This window comes from Mycteria americana, chromosome 3, assembly GCF_035582795.1.
Source record: "Mycteria americana isolate JAX WOST 10 ecotype Jacksonville Zoo and Gardens chromosome 3, USCA_MyAme_1.0, whole genome shotgun sequence".
In the NCBI taxonomy this organism is placed as follows: domain Eukaryota; kingdom Metazoa; phylum Chordata; class Aves; order Ciconiiformes; family Ciconiidae; genus Mycteria; species Mycteria americana.
This window is the reverse complement of record NC_134367.1, coordinates 106,852,048-106,862,299: the sequence shown is the minus strand read 5'-3', so window position 1 is coordinate 106,862,299 and position 10,252 is coordinate 106,852,048. Positions and strand designations below refer to the sequence as shown.

At 41.2% G+C, this 10,252-nt stretch overlaps 1 long non-coding RNA gene across 1 annotated transcript; it reads right to left on the bottom strand.

Moving 5' to 3' along the window:
• Positions 1 to 570: 570 nt before the first annotated feature.
• On the bottom strand, positions 571 to 9,491 carry LOC142407804 (uncharacterized). The gene is made up of 3 exons (XR_012775059.1): positions 9,480 to 9,491; positions 2,341 to 2,383; positions 571 to 624 (listed from the first exon to the last, which is right to left on the bottom strand). It is a non-coding gene; the product is annotated as an uncharacterized LOC142407804 (long non-coding RNA).
• Positions 9,492 to 10,252: the final 761 nt, after the last annotated feature.

The window sequence follows — 10,252 nt, the reverse complement described above, 5'->3', positions numbered from 1 at the left end:
TCTGTCTCCACCGTCGCTCAGCATTTAGCGTAAGCAACGGGGATGTTGTAAGTCTGATGAAATTTAAGCACACATTTCACTTTCTGCTGGAATATGCATTACCGCCCAGTCTCGGGGGCTCTTCAGGCAAAGGACTTTCTCACCTTTCCTTGAAGCTTTTTCTGCTTTCCTTGGAACTGGGGAGTGTTCACTGTGTCAGAGAAAAGTAGCAGGAATGACATTTGTCAGGATAATTAAGAGACAGAGCCTTTGTTCCTTGCTCCAATTAACACATCACCCTCGGTGGAGCTATAAGCACTTCTTCGTCTCCTCTCTTTCACACCTCTGACCCACTTGACCAGGCTTACTCTCTCTGAAGCACCTCTTACACCCTCGTGAAATACCCTCTTACACCCTCGTGAAATACCATCCTCTAATGGTGAAGATGCTCTCTGCGACATGGTAGGTGAGGATTCAAATATCCTTCGTCGGAGAAGGAACTGGACTCATCCCTGTCATAGCAGAGGTGGATGATCCTCTGACCTCAAGAGCAGCATCAGGCAGGAGCACCATCACCCGCCTTCTTCATTCCTTTCTTCAGTGGAGCTCAATCTGTTGGTGGGTACCCCCACAGCACCTCCCAGCCTGCAGGGAGATTGGTGAAGGTTAACCCAACTCAGCATGGGAGAGGTGCTAAATTATCAGCATTCATAAGGCAAAGGGACCTGCTACACTAAGAAACAGAACTTCAAGGACATAGCACACTTTAAAGTTGAAAGCTTAGTTGCCTACAAGTGTAAATGCCCCACACTTAGGAGGCAGCTGAACAAGGATCCTGAGGGTCAGAATTTTTGACTGGGGGCTTAAAGTAGCAGATGAGCATTGAAGTCGTATCCAAGCTCTTTCATGGGTTTAGCCCCCAAGTCCTATTAAGCAAGCAGCCACCTTAAACACACCTCAGGAATCACAATCTGTTGTTTATCACTTCCCACAGGCACCACTTTAAACACACACATGTGTGTATCTGTGTGTATAAAAGGAATACCTGGAGAAATTTAAAACATCTTAATTAAACTTAAGATGTGTGGTTCAGATAAGATTGGCATGTGGCCACTGCATTCCAAGATTCTCAAATAGCATAATCTAATTAATTTTGTTTAAGAACACAGAGGTCATAAACATACAGTAATTTGAAACACTTAGTACCCTGCCAGCTGGCACTGTCTCCTTTCCACTTCTTTGCACTGTAATTTCACTTCCATTTGTGCCGAGCCTGAAATCTCCTCACTCTAGTAGTAGGCTGTATTATGTTACACAGTATTCAGCTGAGGTATTTTTTAATGAACTAATTACATGTTAGTTAATAATAGAACATTTCTTTAGTAGTCAACTGTTGAATATAATTTTGAGAGAACTACTGTAGGCTGAGATGCTGCAGGAATGTTTAGGAACAGGTTTCGACTAAAAGCATTATGTTTAGTCTTTAATATGCTATAAATAAATAAAAAAGATCTCCCCTGAAAAGCCTGATGTTTTATCTTTTCACTGCTGCCTTGTGCACTGGGAACCGATGTTTTCCCATCTTTGTTAGCGGATGATTTTTGAAAGTCATTCAAAGAATAATTGAGAGTATTTATAGAGACCTGCCATCAGAAAGGCATATTTGGATTTCCTTCTGTTTGCCATCCGCTCATGTCCAGCCTGTTTCAGCTGTAATGCTGTAGACACAGTCTATGCACTCATTTCCTATGCAGTCTCCAAGTGCCTGGAACAGATAGCTTCTACGAGGTTCAGACCCTCTTTATGGCTCTCCTGAACAAGGCAACATGATGTCATGTAACATGATGTTGTGCAAATCTTTCAAAATGTTTCCCACTGCTCTGCCCACCGGGGAACCATCTGGCTGATGTGTTTAGCCAAATATCCAAAGAGCTCAGTGCATTTCTAGTTACTGAGACGCAATGCAGATAAACCTCACGAGTTTAGAGCTCAACTTTGTCATTCAGGAATAATTTTCCAAGGACACATGCCCTTCAATGTTGATTTTTGACCACTGGGTTTAGTTTTGAGATAGCAGGAGCCAGTGAGCTACAGATAGATTTTTGATGACCTATGGATATTATTACTTCAGAAGTGCGTACTTTTGAGAATGCCATAGGTCAGATTCTCCTTGGCTGATGTAAATGAACACAGCGTGATGAAGTAATATTTAAGCTACACAGATTTATAGCAAGGAAGGATCTGGCTCTGCATACAGAGACACACGCACGTCATACACAGGCTTCACTATTCTTCTCACAGCACATGCATAACTATCACTAACATTAATGAAAGGCATGCATTGAGGGGTTATGTTCTTACTTGTACATTAGTGTGTAAAGATCTCCATCAAAGATTTTCTCTGCTGGAAGACAGGGATACGGTTACAAAGCTATTCTCTGTCTGGTACTGCCAGCAGTGCTGTAAATCCCCCACACCCCGTATCTAATGTACTCAGATGCAGAGGAGGCAAACAGCCATGCCAGGGAAAAGCAAGAGGAGCACAGGCTGGCTAAAAGGCAGCTCTCAGAGACGAAAACCAGACAGAACCCCCTACAATCCCAGCACTGGGCTCCTGAGAACCACTCAGCCTTAACCCTTAGCCAGCTAGAAACTGGAGGAGAATTACCAAAGTTTATTGTGAGTGAAAATATGATGCATGCCTTTTTGAGCACAAAGTGCTGTGTGATGTGGAAGCATTGGGTTTTTTGAAGTGTTATACATGAGAGATACATGCACATCCCAATTCTTACGTTACGCTACTGTTGGGGAGAAGGACTTTGAGCTGCAGAATCCCTGGGGTGGACAGGGGTCTTCAGGGTTTCTAGCCCAACCTCCTGCTTGGAGCAGGTGCAATGGGAGCAGGCTGCCCAGAGCCTTGCCCAGCCAGTTTTGAGTATCTCCAAGGATGGAGATGCTACCACCCTTCTGGGCAACCTGTCCCAGTGCTTGACTATGACTTAAGTTTTTCCTTATATTGAGCCAGAATTTCTTGTGTGACAACTTGAGTCCATTGCCTCATATCCTTAGTGAAATCAAGAGTGGACCATAGTTTCACTATCCCATTGAATTTATTTGAACAGTTCTAAGTAGTTTTACTGTAAATTGTAGTGGAGATGATAGAACTGTAGGGTACAGATGACCAATAATGCTATGTAAACCTTCCACTTTGGATTTAGCTGGATCTGATACTTATTAAATGGCACTATCATATAAGTGGTTTGAGTAAAACAATTGGTGGGATGAGACCAATCCCTTTTCTACCATATATGTTTCTGACATTGCTTAGTGGTCTTAGTCTAGTTCTCAATGGACCAGTCTTCACATCAAAGCCCACCATCACAGTTGGTGCTCACACATTTCTCGACAAGGTTCCAGATTCTTAAAGGTATTTGGGCATTATTCTGCTCAGTCTTGCAAGGCCTAAGTGATTTAGACAGGTAAGAACCATTTTCAGAATTGCCTGACTCAAGACTCCTTGAAAGCCAAGATTTAAGTGAAAAAGAAACTGGAATTTACCCCTCATCCTTAGAAGTAGTGTCTCCACGAGAAGCAGGCAGGAAGGAAAGTAAGTAGGGCAAGTTGTGGAAATTTACGTTGCCTTTATAGGAGGTGTGCAAGTTAAGAGAACTTCACTTCCAGGAACTGTGTCACTCAAAAATAATAACTATATTTCTTAAAATAAAATAATACAAGGAAATGTTATTGGCTACAGGCCAATTCTCTACAGGAACATAACTGAGAATGACCAAAGAGGAGATGTGGTTCACATACTTATGCATATGAGATCAAACCACTGCCTTGCATCTGATGAGTTTATACTGACAGTTTATTTCCAAGACGGTCGTCAATATAATGTCTGAGAGCTTAATCTTTCTCCTGCTAAGTCAGTACCAAGGCTCCCACTGGCTTCTGCTGTGTAGGTTTGAAGCCTGCATATTCAATGCCTACAAATGAACTACTACTTACCCAGGAGTAAAGCCAGGCAGAAAGTATTCAAGGATAAACATTTATGTTTAAAGAGTTGCTTCTATTGAAATCCATCACAAAAGTGATTGATTCTCTATAATTCTGGAGGGTTTTCTTTTTTCAAAATAGCTTTTCTAAATCAACATAGCTATTGAAATAGGAATAGTCTATTTTATTTTAAGTTTTAAATAAACCGGAAAATTCAATGTTATTTTCTGAGTAAAATAAAATCTTATTTTATAAAAAAATGGCTGATTTACAAAAACCTTGCTTTGGATAACTGAAGAATAAACATAATAATCTCATCGTTTTGGGGAAAAGTCATAAAATATCACCTGAATTTACACTTAATCAATCAGATAAGTCTGTTTTAAATCTTGAAAAATAAAAGCATCATTGAGATTTTCCTGTTTTCAGTATTGGTGTTTTGACCTGTTCTATCTGCTTGGAAACTAACCGCAAATTCCAGTTGGAGCATATCGAGATGTTCAGAGCAAAAGTACAGCACATACTAACATCGGTTTTGTCCAAGGGCAAAGACCATAAGGGGCAATGCGCTTCTCTGTTCCCCTTTAAAATCTGCGTCTATATAAAGCAGAGCTGAGCTTTTGGGGATAATTAGGATCAGTACTTTACCAATACGTCATTTACTTTCCTCCATGCAGATCTTCCAGAATATGGAATTTAATTTTATGTAGGCTGTTGCGTTGATTGCGATTGAAGGAATGAGAAAGTTACAGCCTCTAGTTCATGAGGTCTTTCCTTAAAATTCATTTCTAATTCAGAAATCAAACACTGCGATTAATGAATTACTGTTAATCTCAAAAAGCGAAAACACTTCCCTTCATTGCCTTCCTGATTTTCATGCAAAGACTCTACAGACAATAGCCTTCCTCCCTGGCTCACAATGAGGGCTGTGGTGCAGGGACTGCGATTCTTGTCCTGCTGAGCAACATTATACCACCAAGTGCTGAGCCACATGAAGCTTTTGGCTGCGCTCTATTTTTTTTTTTCCAGTTCTCCAGATTCCTATGCCCTGTTCTCCGGTTCCCAGAGGTAGGCATTTCTGTAATTTCGATTCACTTCCAAATATCTTTAGAAAATGCAAAGCGCTCTTGGCTTGGATTTCATACACAGTCCAGTGCCAAAAACCTATCTGCATTTTTTCCCTTGTATATCCTAATTCCAAACTTAGTTTTCCTTTTACATTCTGCAGTACTATGCAATCCTGGGGGGAAATAGTTATTCAGGGTAGCATTAACCCTGTGTGAAATACAAAGTGTGAACATTTTAGCTGCCCATCATCACTCAGCTGAACAAAATGGCTTTGTGGCTGGCACTTCTTCCACCTTACTTCTCCTCCCTGAAATTGCTTAAACAAAATCCATCTCACTCGTTCTTTCTAAAACCATAGACTCGCATTGTCTAGCCTGTCTAACAGCCCTCTAATCCAGTCAGAAAGCCCAACCTGTTTGAAATAACCAAATATGCATGTGGAATTTGCATTAGAAACATAATAGACCTACTAACCACGGTTATTACAGCCCGCTCAATTGTTCAAACATGCCTCCCACCTGTTGCTGCTTATAATGTGCTCAAGTGCCATCAAGTGCAAAAGTTATGGTGCTATTTATATGGAACCTTCTTAGACATGCGCGAGGTGCAAGATATATTTACAAGACCCTTCTTTCATCTCTTCCGCTAGGCACAACAGGGGTCTCATCTCCTCCCTGGATGCACATGTGACTACAAATGTCATTACTGGAAATAAAACATTCCCACCAAGCAGAGACCGAACCCCAGGGAGACCAGTGCAGGAATTCTCTCGAGCCTTTCATCTGGAGAAGGAGAAAGAGGAGGGGAAAAAAAAAAAAACAAAAACCAACAAAAATGCCCTACAGCTTTGCTGGTTTAATTGCTGTGTTGTGGATGCACGCGGGATGAAAATGAGGAAGGAACCACAAGCATTCAGGCGGGAGTCGTTCCAAAATCCTACAGGAAATTTGTGTTGGCGTTGGGGGTCTGAAATTAATGGAAAGATTCAGACTCACTCAAGTGTGCTCTGGATCAAGCCCTTAACACAGAAATGTGTCCTAAGAAGTGAGGCACCTCTTGTGCATGGCTACAAGGCACAAAACAGTGAACTCCTGGTTCTAATTAAGCCAGATAACATTTTTATCATTAACTCACCGGAGCAAGGATTTTACCCAAAATTTCAATACTTTTAAATTTCAGGAGACTTAGCTCAGAGTCGTTAAGGCTAGGCCATGTCAGAGTGGAAATAACCTCCCTAAATCTATGTACAAGTAAGTATGAAGAGAATCAAGTTTTAGAAATGGAAATGGTGAGTTTTTAATTGTTTTGCATGTCTGATAGTTTTAGGGCAAGGGAAACAAAGTCTGGGGGGAAATGCCTCTCTTCAAATAGGTATTCACACACATTTTTATGAAGTTTTACAGCTTTTTTTGTTTAACAAAGTTGATCTTTTTAGTATGTTCTCTTTACTGTTCTTCTTTACATTTTTAATTAAATTATTTCATGTTTCTACTGCTTCAAATCAGTGCCTTGAGAGTGCAAAACAAAGATGGTCATTATTGGGAGAGTTCTGGCTGAGGACCATAACTCAGCCAGTTATGAAGCGAAGCACAGACTCATTGTGCTTCATTGCTTGACTTGACAACTAGGAAAAAAATTAAAAATAAACCTCCAAATTTCTTTCAAATGACCCTGTAGAATACATGAGATTCCTGTCTTTACAGCTCTCTCATCACTGATTCTGGAAAGCAGGAGCCTTTATGAAGATGTGGATGAAACTTCACAGGAGCAACTGTTTCTGCAACATACCAAATAATTACCCACGGAAGGATACCGAGATCTTTAGGTATGCGAAATGACTGTGGTGTTGTATAGAGAGACCTGCATAATGGGTTTGCTTGGGTGCCAGCAGACTAGCTACGGAAACATGGAGCTCCACACAAGCAGGCTTACCTTACTCTTATCAAAGGCTTCTCTAGCTGGGAGATTTTCAGTGGCTGAGCTACACTTAGAACATCCCATGATCTCTCATTCATTTACTGTACCATGAACCACACCTTTTTCTTCATGCTAATAAAAGTGGTGGTATTATCCCATTATAAAATGAGATTATCCTGTGGGCTCGGAGCTTGCAGAACCTCTTAGTCCATCTGCTGGTTTGGTGCCACTTCGCATATCTCTGTGGACCTCTGCGAGAGCAGTATTCCAGGCACAGCTGGCTGAAAAGCTGCTGTTTAATCTGTTTTGGAAGGAAAATTAGGTTTTCAGCTAAACATTTTTTTTTTTCATGGATTGTCTGCTTTCCATGGTAAATTCCAGCTTCTGGCTGAAAACTCAAAGCATTTGCAGTAAAATGCCCTGTGTGTTCCTGTGAGACAGTGCATGGCACGGGAAGGTAGGGGAACATTTTCTGACAAGTACTGCTGATATAAACTCATAGTAATGTTGATGCTTTTTCATGCAGCAAGTTGTTAGTGGAGCCACTGGAAATTACAGACAGATGGAAGATACAGGTTGTTGCATGAAGCTTGTTCAGCATGCTGAACAACACCACAAATATGTTATTATACGCACTCTTCTTTGAAGTGTGATGGATGTAGCATGTGTGAGTTGCTGTCTCATTTTTCTATTGAATTATAAAAAAAACAGCCCACAGATCTAGCTGGGTGGTAGCTCCATTTTTCCCAGTAGCTTCTGACAGTAGTTACATTTCATTTAAAACATACGCTCACTTTTCCTGCATTCCCCAATGTAAACATGTAAAAGATGCTGGAATTTACTGAAGAAAAAGAACTTTGCAGTCCTCTACTGCAGAGGGTGGCACAGGAGGGCCAGAGAAAACACATCTGTGGGTAAAAGGCTCACACTTCTGCCTTTCACAGCCAGAAAGCTATAGGTTTTGCCTCAGCTGCCCATGGAAGCACTGAGCTCAGCATTTGCTTGCTCTGAAGCGGCTCGGGCTGTGCCCAGTCCCAGTGTATGACTTGTAGGGGGGCACGGAGAATGCAGCTGTGCCCAGCTAAGGGGTGAAGGCAGTTCCACCGGCCTTGCCTTGCTCCTCTCCCTCGGTTAGCCCATTATCCAGGACCAGCCGTAATTGTGCCTCTACCTTCCCAAGAACACAGCACTTGGACAGACTTTTAGCTTTTAAGGCTATACAAACAGGCCACTTGATGATTTTCTCACTAAAAAATACATTCGACCGCCAACACCTGAGTGTTTTCAGTGTCTTCTGCTATCAGAGAAAATGAAGATTTTTTTTTTTTTTTTAATTTATTTTAATTGTGAGCTCTGTGTCTCTGGGTTAATTTGTTCTGGCTACAGTTTGAAAGAATGCCATTTGCAGAAACCACAAGAGGCTTAAAGAGTGGAGCAATTACTGCATCCACATTCTTGGAAAAGTCTGATAACAGTGGAGACCGTTCCTACAGCTCAGTGGCAGGCCCGAGTATGCTGTGAGAGAGTACAGCATGAAAATGACTCATGGGCCAGCACGGCGTCCTCAGTGCTTGCACACTGACATCAAAGCCTAGGAACTCAAGGCCTCCCTTGAATGAGCTCAACTGCATTTAAGGAGATTCTGGTAATCAGTCTAAAAAAAGCACACTAGCCATGTATAAGGAAGCAAAGCGCACAATTCCTTTGTTATGTCTGGCATCAGTGGAAAGACAGAGAAGAGGTGTATTTTCCCAGGGTGTCCATCAGAGAAGAGCCCTGCAGGGTTTTTCGGATGCTCATCAATGAAATTAGCATATATCAGGGAAAAGTACACACTGCCATCCTCTTTGAAAGGAGACTGGCTTGCACAATTGTTAAATGGTGAATTGGGTTCTTACAAAGTGTTGATTTTGTTGGATCCTGAAAGTTTGTCAGATGATTTGTTTTTGACATCTTCATACACATAGAAATGCTCCTTACCATTTTGTTTGTTCCCTAAATATTTGCTGATTATCATCACCCTTTTCATCTACCTGTAACAAAACTAAAGCCAAATATCTCCAGAAACAAGAGATACCACTTTGGTCTGGACAGCTCTGACTGCAGTGTGTTGAGCCCCTTCATTTTCAAAGAAGTCCTGCATACCATTATCCTCTTGCTTCTAGCTCAGTAATTTTAAAACTAAGCAAATCTAATTTTATTTTCCAATGGTAGAGAATTGTCTTATTTTCTTACTACATCTGCATTTAATTTCTCAGTAATTAACCTTACATACTAACAGTTCCAATTCAGTTTCACACTGAGTAGTTGTATGACAAAAGCTCATTAACTGGTACCAGTGCATAGAAGATCCTTTGTAGGTTTCTTAAAGGTCTTGGAGCTCAGGCAAACTGTATTCACTCCTGTCTCTGCCCCAGACTGCCTTCATGACTGTGGGTAAGCTTCTCTTCTCAACACCTAGACTAGGTCAGCTTTCTCTAAGGTGGGCTAGCTTTCCCAGTGCTGTTTTCCATACTTACAAGGGGAATAACAGTGTTTCCATGTTTCCACGTAGCAGTGATTTGGAGTTGGTCCTAATTTCTGACAACAGGTGTTAGCCAGTGTGTAGCACAATGGTGGTCTAATCCTGGCTGAGATCTCTTTGTAGTGATCATTAGTGATACTGCAAATAAACATCAACAACAATCATCAACAAAATCATCAACAATAACAAGAACAGAAATACTGTAGGTTCAGCATCTAAAAAACATTACATCCTAGAGACAAAAGACCTTGTAACACCATCTGCTAGCAAACCTCTTCTGAGAACATTGTCCAGGTTATTCGTTCTTTAAATTGGCCAATTCTTCAAGTTTAAATGGACTCCACTTTTTTCAGGAGTGTGGGGTGAGCAAAAGGAGGAGGACACAATAACATAGTGACAGTACAATGGAGTCATTATAAAACGTAGGAGGACACAGGGGAGGAATAGTGACTCAAGAATAGGCAGGAGGAAAGGTGGATTTGAAAAGAAAGGAATTTCTTGAAAACATTTCACAAAACAGCAGAATGATAACTTTTGGAGTGATGAAATCCGTTGGTTTAGTGCTAAATTTATGATGAACACCTGTTGTGGCACATGGCAAGTACTGCCATGATATTGTGGCTAGCAGCAGCATAATTCTCCATACAGATAAGCTTACGGTCCTGCTTTATTATTCCCTTGCAATACTGGGGACATTCCCACACTGAAGTTTCAGATAAGCCCACATAAGTACTCATTTTATAAAAGAATAGTAGAACTGATTCAGAC